The following is a 22,559-nucleotide window of genomic DNA, read 5'->3' as shown; positions in this document are numbered from 1 at the left end:
AGTTGGTAGAAAACACAGTTTTCTTGATATGTGAAAAATTCACAAAAATTTCAAAAGTTTCAAGATACAGATGTAATATTTGGCATTTCACCCTAACTTTGGAATGTGATTAACATATCAGAATCAGAATCGCCTTTATTATTGTAATTTGTATTACAACAAGATTTGAGTGCAACTTGAAAAAGGTGCTTTCTGTGGTGCGAGTCATTTTTAGCCAAATAAAAGATATTTTGTGAAATTTTTTTCAAAACTGGGTGATTTCACCCAGTTCTCACTCTGGAAGAACTGCATCATTCCCGCTGCCTCGAAAAAGCCAAGAACATTATAAAAGACACCTCACACCCTGGTCACTCCCTGTTTGAACTGTTACCATCAGGCAGACGCTACAGATCAATGAAAACAAGGACAAACAGATTCAGAGACAGCTTTTATCCCACAGCAATAACCACACTCAGTAAAGCCAAAATATATTACTGCTACTAGTCCAACTAAGGGATTGTGCAATTAATGTTGAATGTTTGGTTGAGTGTTTGCTGGTTTGTATTATAATTATTTATTTTGATATATTTATACATATTTTTATGCTTTTATTGTTTTAGAGTCATTCATTCATTCATTCATTCATCTTCTACCGCATAGTCCAATTAAGGGTTGCGGGGGGCTCGAGCCTATCCCAGCAGTCATAGAGCGCGAGGCGGGGTACACCCAGGAGAGGACGCCAGTCTATCGCAGGGCCACAAATAGAACACAGACACACCCACACACACCTACGGACAATGTTAAAGATTCCAGTCCACCTAACCTGCATGTCTTTGGATGTGGGAGGAAACCGGAGCACCCGGAGGAAACCCACGCAAACACAGGGAGAACATGCAAACTCCACACAGAAAGGCCACAGGAATTGAACCCACGACCTTCTCGCTGTGAGGCAACAGTGCTAACCACTAACCAATCCACCGTGCTGCCCACTTTTAGATTCTTGTAGTTTTATATGATCTGAATGTTGTTGCATGTTGCACTGACTGGTCTGGCACTTTTAATTTCATTGTACGTTATAATAACAATGAAGATTCTATTCTATTCAATAAAAATGGAATGACCCTTTGAGTTTCCTTTGAGCTCATGAAATCATATCATTTAAGCTTTGACACAACAACAAAACAATACTAGTACTAATGATTTTATGCAACTATTTTGAGCCCCCTCGTTTTGTCGAGACAGCCTGGATTAAGTATGGATACAGTGGTGAACCAGAAAGTCAACTTATTTTACTTTCCATCCATTTGCTGCATGAGCTTCTTTTGGCCAGCGGCCACCTTTCAAGTAAGACGGTGAGTTTTATCCTCACATTCATCAGCAACTACTCAGTAAGTGGAAGAACACAATGCACAGGGTCTATTTAAAATGCCGTACATAAACTTCACGTCCAATCACTGTTGCACTGTAGACTTTCCCTTCATACTGTTGATGCTGTGAGGAGAAAGTATAAACAGGGAGGATGTTCCACTGAGAGTAAAGTGGAGAGGAGAACAAATCTGGCCTGCCTGGTCTCTTCTTCTCATGTTTTCACAGCACTTTACTGCTGCCTCTTTCCAATCCATCATCAAACTGTATGTAGGCCAATGAAAACTCCTATTTATTCATAGAACATCCATGAACTAACGTGTTCTTTCTTTGATTTATTTCTATCTTAAAATAACAGATTATTCTTTTTTCTGTTTTCCAGCTTCCCTACTGTATTATATTAGTGTACATGTTGATTTTCTTTTTGTACAAATTGCAATAATAACCCAAAGGCCAGGTAGACCAGGTACTCAGACTGTATTTGATTCCTGGCCATGCTATATACATATGCCTGCATCCTTGGACAAGACACTGTACTTGCGTGGTCTCAGTCCACCCACCTATGAATGGGTACTGGCCTTGGTTTGGGAAGTAACCTGCATCGGATTGGTGTCCCATCCAAGAGGAGTCATAGACTCTCATCTACTGCAGTGCTTCAGTTCAACTTGGCTTTGTGTGTGTGGGCAAGTGGTGTGCACACATTTTATTTATCACTTTCTTGTTTAGGAGATATATGTGTCAACTGCACTTGCTTGAAAGTACACCTCATATTGTATAATATATAAACTTAAGAATATCACCATCAGCTTTTCTTTTGGTATAATCCAGATGTCGTGTGTCCTGAGTGTTCAGTAAAAGTGAAGAGAAAAAAGTGACTTTTCAATCAGTGAAAATGGTTTTTACTCATTAGCCTATAAAGGTCTGAAGGAGTATTGTTGTTACACTGGCAGCTGGGCAGACAGGGTGGCGTCAACAATTGGCTGGTTAGCATTATTACTCTGGAATGAGAGGCCTTGGGTCATCAAACTTACAGGAAAGGTGAAACAGATCAAGATCTTCGGCAAGTTGGAAAATGGACGAGATTGACCTTGAGGTCAAGGTCATAGGCTAAAAGGTCTTGCTAACACCACGGGAATTCTGGCACCCAGGGATTTGACTGCCATGAAGCCTGAGGTGTTGGTAGCCGCCAGTATTTTTAAGAATTTTTATTTACGATATCTTTTCCATGTGTGTGAGTTCTTTCTCTGTCAAAAAGTCCAGTAAAAGTAAAAGCTGTTAATTATTTACTGTTGTCAGTATGATGTCAAGAAGACTACAGATCATACACACTCACACACTCATCTTCAACCACTTAATCCAATTAAAGGTCGGGGGGGCTGGAGCCTATCCCAGCAGTCATAGAGCGTGAGGCGGGGTACACCCAGGACACGACGCCAGTCTGTCACAGGGCCACAAACAGACAAACAAACACAGTCACACCCACTTGCACACCTATGGACAATTTAAAGATTCCAATCCACCTGACTCACACGTCTTTGGATGTGGGAGGAAACTGGAGCACCCGGAGGAAACCCATGCAAACATGGGGAGAACATGCAAACTCCACACAGAAAGGCCACAGGTGGGAATTGAACCCATGATCTCCTAACTGTGAGGCAACAGTGCTAACCACCGTGCTGCTCGATTACAGATCATTTCTTTGTTAATTTTAGCTTAAACTTTAGCCTGACATCAAAATAACTGAGCAGCCAAATAAGGGTTCATTCATGTATGCTGCAAACAACATGCAGCTAAAACAGACATACACTGCAGATTGTTTTCTTTTTTGGTGCAAACAGTGAGAGATTTCATTGGAGCAGGATGAAAATTGATGGAGCGGTGTGGATACTCAACAGAGCAGTTTGCAGTTGCAAAATTTCTGTGATCAGGTAATGATTACTACGCTCGAGTCAATTCATATATGGCCAAAACTGATACATTGTGTCCTACTTGTAGTTCTGGTATTAGTTTTGTAGCATGTTCAAACATAGACAGTGATGCTGCTACTGGACACATACACTGCAGACACTTATTTTAAATCTCAAGCATTACACAGCAGGAATTTATATAAAAAAAGAAAATAATAATGAAGGTATTTAAAAGGATACCACTGCTATTTTTAAGTGTCCTTTGGATATCATCCAACTCTAGTATCCAGGACTAAGCACCGGCCCAATGGGACTCAGTACTAAACACAGGAGTCTCCTGATCAACCTCCCTCTCCCACCTCCTATGAGTCCCACTTTATTCACCAAATTATTTAAACAAATTGGAAAATTCCAGTTGGGGGAAGATGGATGGATGGATGGATGTCAGCATTCTTGCCTTTCATTGCATTAGTAATAACTGGTTGTCTTACCTCCAGTCTCCAATACTGTAACAACCTCCAGCCATTTCTGTTGAAGTCATTGCCATTACTTGCATCAGTCCAGTTTAACTGAAATCAATTAGTTATTTTTCATATTTACATCTTGGCTTTTTTGATCATTCTGAAGCAGAATTTACTGAGCATTTCATAGGAACCTGAACTCTGTGTTAGTTTTACCTGATTGATGATGAGTTGCTACTCTTATGAAATATTAACGTAGTGATAAATCACTAATAAATACCTCTAAGCCTGCTCTGCAGCAATGCTTCAATGTAATTTTCTTTTCTCATCTTTGTTCTTGTCAAGATGATGCAAATAAATAAATAAATACAATCCAGAGAGTAGGAAGGAAGATTCCCACTGCCTGATCACAATTTTTGGCAGCAGTATTGAAATGTTGTTCAAACTACGGAGGGTGAGAGGTAAATCTGGGACACTGCAGCTGTGGGTGGCCGTGAGCATCAATGCATGCTTCTGGCAAACTACTCACCCACTGCACCAGAACACAGCATGGCAGGCTGGCGTAGTCAATTACTCTCAAAATGTATTCTTCATATACAGGGAAAGCCATATACATATGAAGAGTTTCAATGCAAAGCCCAGTAAATCCAAAACACCATATTTTTATTTGAGGCCAACATGTACCTGGCTGCTTAGATAACTATCAGCGTGTAAAATATTAAAGCATTTGAACATGCCATTTTCATTTTATTCATGTAAATTTAAATTAATAACATAAACTGCAGTTTTCTCCATTTAACAAAATGAACTGTGTTTTACATCTGAACCCTTCATATGCATATTTCAACAATTGTAATTTAAAAAGACAGAAGATATTAAATCTCATATATTTATCAGCATTCAAATTAATGCTTCCGTGCCGGATGTATACAGGCTTATTACGTTAGTCGTGTTTGCAGGGGATGTGTTCTGGCTCCTGCATTCTTCACTGGGTTTTGGGTAGCATGATGGAAACCAATAGTTTAGGTTCTTTTGACCATGAGGAAAGGATTACTGACCTCACCATCAGAGATGAGGCTGTAACCTTTGCCGCATCAATAAAATGTCATATCTTCTCGTCTCAGCATACTGTATTATTGTATCTCAATCACAATAATGCGGAGCTTATAGTTTTCTGGTGTGTCTCAACACGGTGTCACAGATTCCCAAGTTTGAGAAGTATTTGAAAAAGTATTTGTAAAAGTATTTGGAAATACTTGGGATTGGCGATGTATTTGAAATACAAATACTTTGAATTCAAAATCAGAAAATACAAATACTCCAAAAAATGTATTTAAGTATTTTCAAATACAAATACTTTTGTATTTGGACCCATGTCTATTTTGGGAAAGCAGATATTCAATTTCAATTTCAATTTATTTTCATTTATATAGCACCAAATCACAACAGAGTTGCCTCAAAGCGCTTCACACAGGTAAGGTCTAACCTTACCAACCCCCAGAGCAACAGTGGTAAGGAAAAACTCCCTCTGAGGAAGAAACCTCAAGCAGACCAGACTCAAAGGGGTGACCCTCTGCTTGGGCCATGCTACAAACATAAATTACAGAACAATTCACGGACGAATATACAAGAAATGCTATTGGCGCACAGGACAGGAGGATCGCCAACACGAATACAACTCCCATCTCTGGATGGAGCTGCACCTTAAACAGAGAGGAAAAACAGAATCATGCATCAGAAAGACAAAAAATACTGTATAATTTGCCAGCATTAAACAAGAAAAACAGAGAAATACTAAGGTGATCGCCGGCCACTAGCCCTAAGCTTCGCTAAAAGACCCAGAATTTAGGTGAAGTTGAGGCCGCGGCCCGATCCAATTACTAATAAATTAATTTAAAGAGTAAAAAGCGTAAAACAAAACTGTACCAGTATGCTAGCCATATGAAAGGGAAAATAAATGTGTCTTAAGTCTGGACTTGAAAGTCTCCACAGAATCTGACTGTTTTATTGACGCAGGGATGGGCACGATAAGAGAAAGCTCTGTGACCCGCAGACTTCTTATTCACCTTAGGAACCAAGGACACAAAGTAGTCCTGCACCCTGAGAACGTAAAGCCCAGGCTGGTACGTAAGGTTTAATTAGGTCAGCTAGGTAGGGAGGTGCCAGTCCATGAATAATTTTATACGTTAGTAGCAGAACCTTAAAATCTGATCTCACTGGGACAGGAAGCCAGTGAAGGGATGCCAAAATGGGTATAATGTGGCCGAACTTTTTGCTTCGTGTCAAAAGCCTGGCTGCACCATTTTGAACCAATTGGAGACTCCTAATGCTACGCTGCGGTAAACCAGAAAATAGAACATTGCAGTAGTCCAGTCTAGAAGAGATAAATGCATGGATCAGGGTCTCAGCATCAGCCATAGACAGGATGGGACGAATCTTCGCAGGTGGAAGAAAGCAGTCCTAGTAATATTTCTAATGTGGAGGCCAAAGGACAACGAAGGATCAAAAATTACCCCAAGGTTCCTCACTTTGTCAGTGTGATGTATGATACACGAGCCGAGGCTGAGCATTAACTGGTCAAATTGATGCCGATGTCTCACTGGACCAAGAACCATCATTTCAATCTTATCAGAGTTTAAAAGTAGGAGGTTTCTAGACATCCAACTTCTCACTGCTGCAAGGCAATCTTCTAAGGATTTTATGTGAACGAGATTACCAGCAGTTATCGTCATGTATAACTGAGTATCATCTGCATAGCAGTGAAAGGTAATCCCAAAACGCCGCAATATGTGCCCAAGGGGTGCTATATAAAGGGAGAAAAGCAGGGGGCCTAAGACAGACCCCTGTGGAACCCCAAATTTCATGTCACTAAGGTTAGAGGTAGTGTTACTGTACAAAACACTGTGAGAACAACTGGTCACTATGACGTCAGCCATGCAAGGGCACTCCCAGTAATCCCAAAATGATTTTCCAGCCTATCAAGTAGAATATGATGATCCACTGTATCAAATGCAGCACTGAGATCTAACAGCAACAGAACCATAGTGGTGTCCAAATCCATTGTAAGCAGAAGATCATTCACCACTTTAGTAAGAGCCATCTCTGTGGAATGATATTTTTTAAAAGCAGACTGCAGTGGCTCAAAGAGATTATTCTCAGTAAGATAGTCTACGAGCTGCCGTGACACCACCTTTTCCAGAATTTTAGAGAAAAATGATAGATTTGATATCGGCCGATAGTTTGTCAATACACTAGGGTCAAGATTAGGTTTCCTAAGTAATGGTTTAATCACTGCAGATTTGAAACATTTAGGAACAGATCCAGAAGTTAAAGAAAGATTAATAATTTCCAGCACAGTCGGCCCAAGAGTTGGCCACAGGTCCTTAAACAGTTTTGATGGTATAGGATCAAATAAACAGGTTGTGCTTTTTGTTGACATTACGAGTTTTGTCAGCATGCCTAGTGAGATACTGTCAAATTCTGTAAATCTAGGTAATACCTCAGTAGTGGCGCCTACATCAATAGCAGGGTGTAGTGGCTGGATTAAGGCATGCTGGGATATGTTTAACCTGATGTCTTCTATCTTCTTCCCAAAGTAATCCAGGAAATCTTGTGCTGTAAAAGGAGAGCGAACTACAGATGGTTGTCCATGCAAAAGTGTTGCCACCGTGTCGAACAAGAACTTTGAGTTATGCTTGTTTTTGTTGATCAAATCATAGTACTAAGTCTGCTTTGTAGCCAATATATGCATGCTTATAGTCTAAGATAGCATCACGCCACGCAAGGTGAAATACTTCTAATCTTGAACGACACCATTTCCGTTCTAGACCTCTTGCTTTATGCTTGAGGTCACACAGATAATCATTGAACCAAGGTGACTGTGATTTGAGGGAGCACAGTCTTAACACAGGTGGTGCAGTCATGTCGAGTGTAGTTTTGAGCACTGAGTTTAAACTATCCACAAGTCTGTCTACTGACTGGGTATTTGTTAAATGTGAAGCTAAGACATCAGGCAGTCTAGCTTCGAGTTCAGTCTTAGTTGAGGAGTTGCTGCATCACCGTAATGATATATAAGGTTGTTGTTCCACTAAACATGGCAGCGAAACTGTAAACTTAATAAGTGAGTGACCAGACACCACTGATGTAAGAGGCATGATGTCAATATTCGTGACAGCAATGCCACGTGCGACAACCAGATCCAGGGTATTTCCACTAATGTGCGTCGAATCCCGAATGCATTGCCGAAATCGTAATGCATCCACAATTTCCATAAATGATTTGCAGAGGGGATCAGAAGGCTTATTTATATGAATGTTAAAGTCACCAATGATGAGAATGTTGTAGATAACATTCTGATCATCTACTTGACAAGTTAGAGATGAACGCACCAAATTCATCTAAGAATTCAGAATATGGGCCAGGAGGCCTATATACAGTGACAAAGTAATACGACTGATTTTTATTCTTCTGACCTTGGCAATGTGTAATATCCTGAGCAGAGCAGAGAATCAGATGCTCAAATGAGTGATATTTGTAACCCCCAACAGCTAATAAGCTAAACCTAGATTTATAAATAAGAGCAACACCCCCACCTTGCTTCGCATCATGAGGGACGTGACTAAATGTATATGCTGGTGGGCAGGCCTCATTTAAGGGGAGGACAGCTGTAGGTTTAAGCCAGGTTTCACATAGCCCAATCATATCTAAGTGATGATGAATAATTAGATCATTGATCAACAATGATTTTGAGGACAGTGATCTTATGTTAATGAGACCCAGTCTAAGGACCTCAGTGGGGTTGACAGTTGAACTGTTTGGGTTTAGGGGTGGTTCCAGAGTAGCATATATAAGATGCCTAGAAGTAGGTTTAGGTTTAAGACATTCCACGCGCGTTGTAGGTAGCAGACACGAAATCTTTGCTATTGCTGGAACAACCACTGGGCCATCCTCAATTTCAACATCATCCAATATAGTAATGGGTATTAAGTTTGGAAAGCATATCCCTCTATGATTTTTATGGACACAACTACAGAAGCAGGCCACAGTCTCAACTTGTTGAAATTCCCTCCCTGGCAGATAAACTGCACTCTCACCATAGTGGATTTTCTGCACTAAATTCCCTGCTAAGCTAATGGATTCCACACCCACATTTGTCATAAGCCTTGCAGGGTCTCTAATCACCTGCTCCGTGGCCTGCTGTAGATTCCTAATATCACCCTCCCTGTAGAGCTCTATCTACGAATGTTCGCAGACAAGATGGCAGCGCCTTCCCCAGTAGGGTGGAGGCCATCCAGCATCAGCAAGCCAAGGCGGCCCCAGAACGAAGGCCAGTTATCAATAAAGCTAAAGCCTTGCTGTCTACAAAACTGCGCCAGCCACCTATTTAACTATGTCAGCCTGCTAAACGCCTCATCAGTACCCCGGGAGGGGAGGGAACCAGAGACGATTAATCAATGCTGACACATCTTTCTGGCAAGGTCACAAGTCCTCCCTATGTCCATTTTTGTGACCTCTGAGTGCTTCTTCCTGATATCATTGGTATTGGTACCAACGTGAATAACTATGTGACTATATCTCATGTCATGTTCCTTTGTCTGTCTTCCCTTCTGCAGCGTCAGCACCCTAAGATGAGATGCAATGTCAGGAGCTCTGGCCCCAGGAATACATTAAATGTCAGCCGGCATCTGTAACCTGACTTTGCGGGTGATAGAATCCCCTATCACTAAAGTCCGGTGTTTCGGCCTGGAGACAGGAGTGGAAGTCACTTGTGGGCTCAGAGAATTCACATCTGGCAAATCCAAGGGGGAGAACCAATTCACAGTTCGCACTGGCAAGTGTGATCGGGGTGCCACAACCAGGCACCAAGCCCTACGGGGCTTCCTCCGCCTAGCCACAGTCCAAAAGCCATCCTCCACGGTCAGCGTTTCTAAGCTGATGCTAATGGGCTTGCTAGCCAGCCCAACAATAAACGCATCTGGAGTGCCCATAACATCTAACTCCACTGCGCTAAGAAGCTGCTGTAACTTACGGACACAGCTCTCTAAGAGAGCCACCCTATCTTCCAACATCACGCAGGATTTACGGAGGGTGTAAAGTAGAATTAGTAGTGTACTTTGTGCACTAAGAAATTCAAGAATGTAGCCAAGCAAACACGAGCTAACCAATAATGGATAAGCTAACCACTCCTGAGGCTCACACAGACGCAAATAAATTTATTAAAATTGACAGCAGTTACACTGAAAAACTAACAGAAGTATTAAACAGCTAAAAAAGCAGCAGCTGTAAAATACACTAAACAGTTAATTAACTAACAGGAGTGTTAATAAAATGAAATGAAAAAATAATGACGGGGTCCAAAATAGCTAACACAAGCTAACCGCTAGCGAAAATGCTAGCCGCTCCTAAGATTTTACACAGGAGTAAAATAATTACTTAAAATTCACAGCAGTTCAACTGAAAAATGAACAGAAGTATTAAACGGGTAGAACAGAAAAAGCTATTAAAAGTAACAATGGAGAGGGGAGGGGTTGACCTAGCTAGTGAAAGCTAACCGCTAGCGAATGCTAACCACTAGCGGATGCTAACTCCTAGCAATTCACAACAGGACTGTTGTTAAATAACGTTCAGAGCAGATACAATTAACAACCAGAAGAGTGCTAAACAGAAATAAAAGAAGTGTATACAACTGTGTGAAGTTCAGAGTGGCGTCACAGCAACAAATAATCCGTCAGAGGCAAGTTGCCAGATCTGTGTATATCCAAGTGTTTATGGCCCTGGTGCTTCCTGTCTGACTCTATGGGTGTGAGGCTTGGACCCCAATCAGTGACCCAAGGTGACAAGTGGATGTCTTTGGTACTAGGTTTCTTCAGAGGATCCTTGGGTACTGTAGCAGGCCTTTAACAGCAGAGAGTCTTGAACAAGTGCAGCAAACTACAAACAAATTGCTGCTCATCAAACATGTCACCCATTGAAGTTGCAAACACTTTTATGTGGTGTTTACTATGAAGCATCACATGTTGTTATGTGGTAAACTATTTCAAATAGCAAAGATGTTCACAGAAAATAAACACTTTTGTGCAACTCAGTGATGTTGGAGCGGACCTTTTTTTCACAGTATCACACAACTGTGAACCCAAAACATCAACATGTAAATGACAAACAATTTACCTCGGTTGCCCCTGCGCATTCGTTTAATAAGAGAAGACTAGGACTCAGACTCAGGACTCAGTTTGACCTCGTCACAGTGTTAATTAATAGCCTGAGTCAAATTGTAATAATAGAAGTTCTGCTTGGTTCAATACAGGCCTGACAGAGTAAATGTATAGCCCAGTAAAGAACCTCACTTATCACTTGTACTTTTTTTTGTACAATTCTTGATCCCTCCCTAAACTGACATTGCGTGACTATCTTAGACGTTGTCCTGTCGGTTTGGTCATCTGGGCCGCCTTCTTGACAAGCGCCATCTTCCACCTTTCTCCAGCATTACCTAAGAAAAAAGTTATATGTGCACTCAGCAGATATTCACATGACTCGCGGTTTTATCTGTCCTTGCTAACTGAAACCAACAATTCTCTAATATACTCTTCCACACCTGAGTTTCACATTCCTGTAACACAAACATATTTTTACACAATGAACTGTTCTTTCAGCATATCTACTTAGCAACAGCATAGCAACCGCATGGCAACAGCAATAAAGGTCACATTAGGTCACAGTATTTCAACAATGGTCACATAGAAAAATGAGAAAAACATAACAAAACTCATTCAAACAGCATATGAAAATAAACCGCCAGCCTTAGCACAGGCAAGTATAATTATAACCATAATATATCTTCAGCGACACAAGCAAAATTTCAGTCAAACTGCATAAAAATATTGCACAGCCTAATACATATGTGTACCTCGCTCCAGGTGCAAAGGCTTCTAAACTCTGGAAACACCAGGACTGCTTATTTTAACTGAAACACAATTTGTCTCAACTTTGAGCAGCATGCAACCAGCATGACACAATCAGTTTAAAATGATCAAAAATGTTCATCCTGCAGTGTTAATGTGTGAACCACATCAAATTTCTTAGGTCTAGTGCAACAATTTTACATGGACGATTCTGCAGCAGAAATGTGACACCAGAAACGTCACGTTCCTGACATGAATGATTTAATTATTAAGGTTCCTGGCACACAACCAGCTCAAGTTAGGCACTGTACATGGATGAGCTGGTGGTCGTTAACAGGTTACCTCATGAATGACTTTGTCACTTTTTCACAATGACAAGCAACAAATGTTGAGTGCCTTGTGAGGGAGCGTAAGCTTTGACATATTGCGCATGTGGCACATTTCTCTGGACATGATCCAACACACAGTTGCTTCACTGTTTTGCCTGGTTACTTTCGAGAGGTGGATATAGACCACTTGTCTGCTTGCGTCCTTGTTATCCAACAGTTAAACAGTTCCGTAGTGCAGTAGATATGGTGGCACGCACCATCTGACCAGACCTATTCAAGAAAACATCAATATCACTATTGCAAAGGTAAATAATTTCATAAAATCACAAACACATTGGCAGCCTCCTTACCTTATGAGTAGAATATATGATCAGAAACAAGCTCTTCAGGCTAAATTTTGAACCAGCAGCATGCGAACTAGCCATGTTTCTATGGTTACCAGCCGTTCTCTGGAGAGGGTCCACTGGTCCTAACCTCTTTATAATGTTTGATGGTGTATATTACAACCCCAAATTGATTTTTAAAGCTCACAAGTAAATGTAATACTTTCAAATAGCTAACAAACCAGATCCAGTGTGGTTTAATCATTAGTGATTGATCTCTGCTCCCCTCCACAGCATGTCTTTTTCCTGATTCTCTCCCCTCAGCCCCAACCAGTCCCAGCAGAAGACTGCCCCTCCCTGAGCCTGGTTCTGCTGGAGGTTTCTTCCTGTTAAAAGGGAGTTTTTCCTTCCCACTGTAGCCAAGTGCTTGCTCACAGGGGGTCGTTTTGACCGTTGGGGTTTTTACGTAATTATTGTATGGCCTTGCCTTACAATATAAAGCACCTTGGGACAACTGTTTGTTGTGATTTGGCGCTATATAAATAAAACTGATTTGATTTGATTTGATGATGTACACCATTAATCACCTTTAACTGTACTGTTGTCTATAAATCTGTTGAATTGAAAAATCAACAAATCTGTCAATCTATAAATCAACGTGTCTGTGTGTGTGTGGCTCGCATAGCTCTCTGACTGGTTGTCATATTGACCTCAGCGTTCGGATATGGCTTGCCTTTTTGATTAACATTTTGATTGATTTTTTCTTAACATTGCAACATTAGTACTTCCAAGATGCGCCCTCCATGGCGTCTCTGTCCTACTCTTCCTCCACCTACACGACTGTAAGCTACAGTAGAGGAATACTTCTACATAGTTCTACATAGTACAAAGTTCTATAGTACAAAGTACAAAGTTCATCACGAACTTTCATTTAGCCTGTTGAATCTTCAGTCTTAAGTCCAGAAAACTTCTGTCGCTCTGCAGCCACGTCCCCTCTCACATACTGAATGGACAACAAACCAGATGCAGTAATGCCATTCTATTTCAACACTATTAGGAAAACATTTGGAATGCTTAAAGCTACTATCTGGCACCATTTCAGGTTTATAAGTATCAACAACAAAGATGAGCTTGACAAAAGCAAACTGATTTGCCAGGCATGCCAAATGGAAGCAAAGTATTGCAGAAATACGGCTGCATATGAATGTGAGAAGTAAGCTTTAGTCAGCACAGAAGGTGGCCATTACTAGTGACACCACTCTTAAAGTTCATCAATTTTTGCAACAACATGCCAACACCTGTACATCCACGTTGGTAAGAAGTCCATTAAACTGTAGCCTACATTTCAAAACAAATGCTGTCTGCAGATCACCAAAACAAATTTATGCTTATTCCAATATTCCACCATACATACCCTTTACTTTACCTCAGAAAAGAAATCTAACCAGAATGAGCCTTCAAAACACTTTCAAAAATCATGCTGTTGCATTACTGTTTTTGCATTTTCCCAATTCGCCCTATTGACGTATCCCATAATCCCTTGCATGCCAGAGAGTCGCTGCAGTCAAACAACATAGAGAATCCACATGATGACAATTATAAATGAATATTATACTACAAAAATGTAATTTTTTATGCTTTTCATCACATTAATAAGAGACTGCTGCATGATACCCTGAAAACTTACTAAAACAATTATAACAAATAATCCGTGTCTGCTACGTTTAATCTGCGTGGAATTTAATTAGTTAGTTAGTTTAATTAGTCTGGAACAAAGAGGACAAACAGTGTTGTAAAGAACAATAATCAAGACGTTAAAGAGCAAACTTCACTTTCCCCCAGAACGACATGATCAGGAAGCGACTGTAGCTCACAGCAGCTCCCCTTGAAAATAACAGAGAGACAGCCTGTGATTCTTACATGTTTACATAAAATAAATACAATAACATCTAAAAACCCAGAGAATATATTCATGAGAGTTTTAGGCACAATATAAAAATAGTTTTATGTTGCGATATTAATGGTGTTGTCTGTGTGCAGCGGTTAAAGTGCAGCCTGATCAGAGCGTCTCAATGCAGTTCTCAGTGTTACTGAGATCTCGCAGCGCGGCGACCTCTCTGAGGTTTTGCGGGATTTGAAACGTCAATAGGGCGAATGGCCAAAAAAGCAAAACACACTGCTAGTGGTACTTTCTCATGAGTGGAATGGGGTTCAACTCCCTACAGTGTCCTTGCTAAAACCCAAAATATATGAAAACACAATAGTTATCAATCAATTCACACATTTCACAACAAACCTAAATGTCTCTGACTCACATTATCAAAAACTACTGTATTCACATCAATATGTTTGTGCTTCTTGTACACTAACTGTGCTTATTCTTTCCTATATCTCAGTGTATGTACATATGTAAGACTATGAATGATGAATGTCAATCTTTTTCTTAAAATAACTGTATTTGCATGTCCCTTTGTATCTCAGTGTCAACCATGTCTTAACTTACGTACACTTTGTCTGTTAAAATTATGTAAGAGTTAAATACATCTCTTTGTTCATCCCACCTTCAAACACAGCCTCATACGACCGTCCATGAAAAATCCACTTAACTCTCAATTTTCTAAATTAGTACAAAGGTCCTACTGGCAGTGCACTAGTAATGGTAATTCACCATAATTAAATGTTTTTTTTTTATTGTCAGAGTTTTGTAACATTATCTAACCTACTTTAGTGCAACATATAGCCTACCATAAATGTAAAAACAACTTCAACATGCTCTCCTTAATAGTAGGACTAGGAATAGTGGACCATAGAACTAGCGGACCCGAGGAATAGTGGGAAGTTCCCCTATTCTGTTGTTTTGCCCGGGCTAGGGTAGTTCGCTTGTTTGTCAGTCACAAACCTAATTTCATGATGTGTTCTTGGAACAGTTAATAGTTCAGTAGTGTTGGATTTTGTAAAACAAGCAATGCTTGCACAATCACCCCACAGGGCCCTAATTTTATTAATTACAGTTTTTTTTAACACTTGAACTGTTTGTAGCCACAAACCAACCACATATGTGATCCTCTGTTCTATCTGTATCAAATACGGGGAAGTTATCTTTTTGTCAGGTTTCATTTTCATTTGCTGAAATCATATATTCTCTCGAGTGAATGTCTTTTCTCTTTTGGAAAATCCATCAACCATGCCAAATTACAATAAAATGAATTGAAATTTGTTTTGCAATCTTACAGTCAACATCCACTTTTGCTTCCGCTTAACATGTAAGATAAATAATGCCTCACTCAAATGAGAGCTGAGTCTCAAATTAATGAACAAAAGATGGTTTTCCAGTCATGTGTTGGAGAGGCATATCATCCTGGAATTGATCTTAGCTGATCCCAAGTAATTAATGTCCCAATGAGTAGGTGAAAATAGAATGTAATGCTAAAATACACTTGGCCGTATGAGCACTGTCTTCTTTATAATTTGCAATTGTTTAATTGGTATTCCAGTTATATATGTATATATATATATATATATATATATATATATAAAGTTATTTATGTTAATTATTAATTATTAAGATCATATTGCCTTACTTACATGTACATGTTCAATAAAGCCCCTCTATCAAATCAATCAATCATTAACAATATTTATGTTTATGAGTTTTTCACAAAAGTGGAAGTTAGGGCCCCTTCACACATAACGCGAAAGACGCAGAAACTCCGCAAACAAAACATGGAAATGGGAAACCACAAAACATTCCACCTGCTGTCGGGAGGGACGCACGGTCGCACAGTCGTGCACGACACATCTGCGATGGTTTCGTGCATGCGCAGTGCAAGCAGCTGGAATGTATGGAACCACATCGCGCCTCTGCTGTGGAGAAAAAAAATAAAAACCACACACCATAAAAAAACTGCTGCAATTTATTGAATCCCTCTTAGCGATCTGACAAAAAAAGTATGAACCGTCTGTTCCTCTGTAGATGGCCCATGGTGACAGACGTACAGTCGTGAAATGACATGAATGAAGCCATGCTGTTGTGTGTTGGGGGGTTTGGCTGGACATTTTGGTGTTTTCTTTTCTTTGCTCTCCAGGTGGTATGCAAACTGGTTTTTGTCTGTGGAGAATTTGCTGGCAGAAGAGTCCTTCACCGTCATCAGCATTATTGGCTGCACTTGTGGAGGATGTTCACGTGCAGGCCTAATGACTTGCAGCACCTGTGGATGATGCTCACGTGCAGACTTAAAGACTTTCAGCTGAAGCAGATAATGAGATGGCGTTCTGCATTTAAGCCATGAGTGATTCGAGCAGAATTGCCGGGAACTCGACCTTGTGACGTTCGTTTGTGAGACCCTGAGGACCGTGCCTGGGTTTGACACATCGTGCCTGTGAAGGAGGACGGGTGAGGGACACATGCTGTCAGCACACATCAGAGGTGATGATTGTCTGAATAAGTGTTAACAGTAATTTGGTATTTTGTTACGCAGTATATTTGAACATTGATGAGAATTGTGCAGCTCGCTTCTCACTGCCGTGGCGTACGGAATGATGATCCTCCACCTGTTGTGAGAAGCTGCTCATTTACATAAAGCTTAAATTCAGACCTGAATGTGTTGCTGATAGTGTGTGCCTTTGAAGGATATTTGTTGTAGCTGTTGTCTTACCTCACCTTTTCCATCCTTCAAAGAGTCAGTTTGTCGTATCTACCTGGGGGGTGTTCGGCGGTGAGTCTGGGTCCAGAAGCGTCGGGCTTCGATCCATTTGGGCGCTGGAGAGCGCGCCGTCCTTCACCTCGCCAGACAAACCGCACATTTATGTTGTACACAATTATTGCACAGACGGGAAATAAACTTGTTTTGTTTTTGGAACCACTTTCTGGTTATTTTAGCGCTGGGTTCAGTCAGACGCTGGTCACGCTCCTCAACTCGCGTTTGCACATAACACATGCACTCTCATTATGTCTTATTATGGCCAGTTGGTTATATAAGGAATTACAACCCCAATTCCAATGAAGTTGGGATGTTGTGTAAAATGTAAATAAAAATAGAATACAATGATTTTCAAATCCTCTTCAACCTTTATTCAACTGAATACACCAAAAGACAAGATATTTAATGTTCAAACTGATAAACTTTGTTGTTTTTGTGCAAATATTTAGTAATTTTGAAATGGATGCCTGCAACACATTTCAAAAAAGTTGGGACAGTGGCAACAAAAGACTGGGAAAGTTGATGAATGCTCATAGTACACCTAATTGGAAACAGGTGAGTGTCATGATTGGGTATAAAAGTAGCATCCCCAAAAGGCTCAGCCGTTCACAAGCAAAGATTGGGTGAGGATCACCACTTTATGAACAACTGCATGAAAAAAATAGTCCAACAGTTTAAGCGCAATGTTTCTCAAAATTCAATTGCAAGGAATTTAGGGATTCTATCATCTACAGTCCATAATATAATCAGAAAATTCAGGGAATCTGGAGAACTTTCTACATGTAAGTGTCAAGTCCAAAAACCAACACTGAATGCCCGTGACCTTCCATTCCTCAGGCGGCACTGCATTACAAACCAATATCATTGTGTAAAGGATCTTACCGTGTGGGCTCAGGAACACTTCAGAAAACCATTGTCAGTTAACACAGTTTGTCGCTACATCTACAAGTGCAAGTTAAAACTCTACCATGCAAAGCAAAAGCCATACATCAACAACATCCAGAAACGACGCCGCCTTCTCTGGGCCCGAGCTCATTTGAAATGGACAGACATAAAGTGGAAAAGTGTGCTGTGGTCTGATGAGTCCACATTTCAAATTGTTTTTGGAAATCATGGATGTCGTGTCCTCTGGACAAAAGAGGAAAAAGACCATCTAGATTGTTACCAGTACAAAGTTCAAAAGCCAGCATCTGTGATGGTATGAGGGTGTGTTAGTGCCCATGGCATGGGCAACTTACACATCTGTGATGGCACCATCAATGCTGAAAGGTACATCCAGGTTTTGGAGCAACACATGCTGCCATCCAAGCAACGTCTTTTTTCAGGGATGTCCCTGCTTATTTCAGCAAGACAATGCCAAGCCACATTCTGCACGTGTTACAACAGCGGGGCTTCGTAGTAAAAGAGTGCAGGTACTAGACTGGCCTGCCTGCAGACTTGTCCCCACTGAAAGTGTGTGGCGCATTACGAAATGCAAAATACAACAACAGAGACCCCGGACTGTTGAACAACTGAAGTCATACATCAAGCAAGAATGGGAAAGAATTCCACCTACAAAGCTTCAACAATTAGTGTCCTCAGTTCCCAAACACTTATTGAGTGTTGTTAGAAGGAAAGGCGATGTAACACAGTGGTAAACATACCACTGTCCCAGCTTTTTTGAAACGTGTTACGGGCATCCATTTCAAAATGAGCAAATATTTGCACAAAAACAATAAAGTTTATTAGTTTGAATATTAAATATCTCATCTTTGTGGTGTATTCAATTGAATATAGGTTGAAGAATATTTGCAAATCATTGTATTCTGTTTTTACTGGAATTGAGGTTGTACATATCAGCATGCAATACACATGCATGCCAAATGTGTGTTGCTTTTTCCTACGCCACACTCATGGGGACATTTAGACAAATTGGCCACGTGCAAAGGGCCGCATGTGGCCCACGGGTCACATGCGGCCCTTTGCATGTCTCTGTCCGGCCCTCATGAGGTCTGTGATTATTATTACATATATTAAAAATGTCAAGCTTGTGTGTTGCAAATCATTAGAGAGGTTTATTTAGGTATATTTAAATTCAATTCAATCAATTCAATCAATTTTTTTATATAGCGCCAAATCACAACAAACAGTTGCCCCAAGGCGCTTTATATTGTAAGGCAAGGCCATACAATAATTATGTAAAACCCCAACGGTCAAAACGACCCCCTGTGAGCAAGCACTTGGCTACAGTGGGAAGGAAAAACTCCCTTTTAACAGGAAGAAACCTCCAGCAGAACCAGGCTCAGGGAGGGCAGTCCTCTGCTGGGACTGGTTGGGGCTGAGGGAGAGAACCAGGAAAAAGACATGCTGTGGAGGGGAGCAGAGATTGATCACTAATGATTAAATGCAGAGTGGTACATACAGAGCAAAAAGAGAAAGAAACAGTGCATCATGGGAACCCCCCAGCAGTCTACGTCTATAGCAGCATAACTAAGGGATGGTTCAGGGTCACCTGATCCAGCCCTAACTATAAGCTTTAGCAAAAAGGAAAGTTTTAAGCCTAATCTTAAAAGTAGAGAGGGTGTCTGTCTCCCTGATCTGAATTGGGAGCTGGTTCCACAGGAGAGGAGCCTGAAAGCTGAAGGCTCCTCTCTCTTACAATAATAAAAATTACCTATAAAAGCTATTAAATAGGTAATTTTTTGTCAAATTTGTAATGGGAGACAGCCGAGTTATCGATGGTGTGGCCCTCGGACATAATTCAGGTTCCCTATGTGGCCCCTTCTAAAATTAATTGCCCACCCCTGCATTAGAGGCAGCTCCGATTTTCCACGAATGGCATGCAATTCCTCCGTCGTGCGCTACTCAGCTTCAGTCATCGTGTTATGTGTGAAGGAGTTAGCAGAAGTTAGCGTGCACTCTGATGTCCACAAAATGTCTTGTTAATTAAGGTGTTATCAGGTTCCAAAAACAGGATTTTCAGTTTTAGAAGTATTTATTTCTCGCTAGCTTTTACGTAATATTTGACAAGGAGGTCATATTTACACACAAACAAAATGGTTTGTAGCTAGCCTATGATGTCACCACATTAACGTCCACAAAATGTCTTGTAAATCACTTCAGAGGTGTTATTAGGTTCCAAAAACAGCGTTATTTCTCGCTAGCTTTTACGTAATATTTGACAAGGAGGTCATATTTACACACAAACAAAATGGTTTGCAGCTAGCCTATGATGTCACCACATTGACGTCCACAAAATGTCTTGTAAATCACTTCAGAGGTGTTATTAGGTTCCAAAAACAGCGTTTTCAGTTTTAAATGTGTTTATTCCTCTCTAGCTTTTATACAAATGAATGTTTATGAGTTCAATGGTACGATGAGGTGAAAGCTAGCACATACCATTCAATGAGGTGAAGCCGAGTTGAATGGTATGTTCCAGCTTTCATCGAATTAAATATTCGTTCCATTGAAAGAATGTAAAAACATTCATTATTTCTTTTATATAACAGCTAAAATAGATCCTTGTCATTTGATATTTTATTAATTTATAAACAACAGAAAAGGGACTTACATTTTGGTGTTCCACTGGTGCTAAAGTCCAAATTGTGACGTGTAGTCCAGTGATGCTGTGCACTGACTTCGGACTTCCTTAAAAAAAGAAGAAGAAAAAAAAACTTTGTGTATTTCCTCAGTCCAGCAAAAAAATCACGTCAGCTTTTCATCTGAACAGCTCTTCATGCATCCAGACGGCTTACAGCGGAGTGGATTTTATGTGTGTATGTGTGTGTGTTAAAAGAATTAGGAGTGTGAGTTAGCTCAATCATCGTGCCGTTGTCCCCCACGCGTAATTGGGTCAGCGCTTGTGCGCACATGTACTACCAAAAAAAAAAACCTGTGTACATCCTCAGTACAGTGAAAAAAAAGTCACGTGATAAATGAGTCCAGCTTTTCAGTCTTTCTTCCTGCTAACAGCCTCCAGACAGCACAGTGGATTTGTTTTGTGTGTGGACGCGTGCGTACATGTGCGTGCTAGAGCACGTGTGCATGTATGTGCATGTGTGTGCGTGCACGTGTGTGTGCGTGCACGTGTGCAGAGTGCAATGGTACCAAAGGCATGGAACCAAATTTGCACTCTAAATGGAACCAAACTGCACTCTAAATGCAATGCACCACAAATAGGATGAATTAATCCATGCTCCACTCAGCCATTATTTAATACAGAATATATGAGACACATGTTACATAAACACATAAATAAAGTGTTTTTAGAGAGACCTGCCACTGACGTCACTGTGCCGTTCTGCTCTGATTGGCTGTCACGTCCGCCACTCAAAAACAAAACAAAACAAAAAAAAACGACCAGATTGAAACAGAATGTGACTTTTTAACCTCTTCAAATACCTCTTAAAATAGGTCAAGGTTAGCCATCTTTGAACTTGTCCAAGGTCTGTGTCCCAAGAACGTTACCTTTGAATTTGTAGACTCCGGCAGTACAAGTACTGGATTTACGGACGCAAAGTCTTCGCACTTCCTGATGGCCATATTTGATGGCCTCGGGTAAAATGCAGGAGCAGTGTTTACTGTAATCACACTGTGGGAAGTCATATCCCTGTGTGAGCGATGGGGTGAACTGTATTTAATCCAGCACAGCAAACACATTAAATATGAGTGAAGGAAGAAGAGGCGGTTAGGACCGAGTGGCAGGAGGACATCTATCTAAGAATCCTTTATACTGTCTCGCTTGAGGCCTAATGAGGTCAATGTGCACCACATTAATCAAATTCCTGGCACAATACTGCATTTGTGTGATTCAGCGCAAGTTATACAGCTCTGACTAACAGATAAATCGTCATCAAAACTTTATAGAGAAAATTATACAATTCAGGTCGTGCTTTTCTTAATATTGTCATCTGGAGGAATGCTTGCTGACCTATTTGTAACGCTCGTGTTACTGCTATTACTACGGCAAGGAAACCCTTGAAGGTTAGATATGCAATGCTGGTCAGCAAGGATGTTTTGTCAAGCCCCCCTCCCAAAAAAAAAAAAAAATAACTAGCAGAGGACATCATCCTCTTTCCGACAGTGAATATTTTTGATGATGGATTGGTAGGCTTAGCTTTTCTTTGATGTGACACTGAAACAAGAATTTGATGACCTCAATATGACATGTCCATTGTGTCCAAGTGAAATTAGTTTTTGCACGGTGCTCGGTATTTGCATTGATCTTTACTGGACAGTTTGTGGAAGGGATTTAGATTTTGCTCAGACTGTAAATTCAGTCCAGATTTATTGCATATCTGATTGAAATCCGATCTCATTGATTGACTGTCCAGATTATATATAGCAAGTCATCAGATCTGATCTGTGTGTCTGTGAGGCAATCCACATTTACGTAACTCTTGGATGTGACTGAATTTCTATAAAGCAACCAATGTGGATATTTGCCAGTGTTTTTAGTTATTTCATCAGCATTATTTTCCATTTGTGTTATTAAGCAAATATTTCTGGTTCTCTCTGGTGAGGCCCGTCCCACAGTAAGGGAACCAGTGTTCCATCAGCAGTGGCTGAAAGTCCTACTTATGTAGGTTTGGGTTTGACTTACCCACAGTCTGTGAGAC

The sequence above is a fragment of the Thalassophryne amazonica genome, chromosome 3 (genome assembly GCF_902500255.1).
Source record: "Thalassophryne amazonica chromosome 3, fThaAma1.1, whole genome shotgun sequence".
Taxonomy (NCBI): Eukaryota; Metazoa; Chordata; class Actinopteri; order Batrachoidiformes; family Batrachoididae; genus Thalassophryne; species Thalassophryne amazonica.
Note: the sequence above shows the minus strand (reverse complement) of the source record.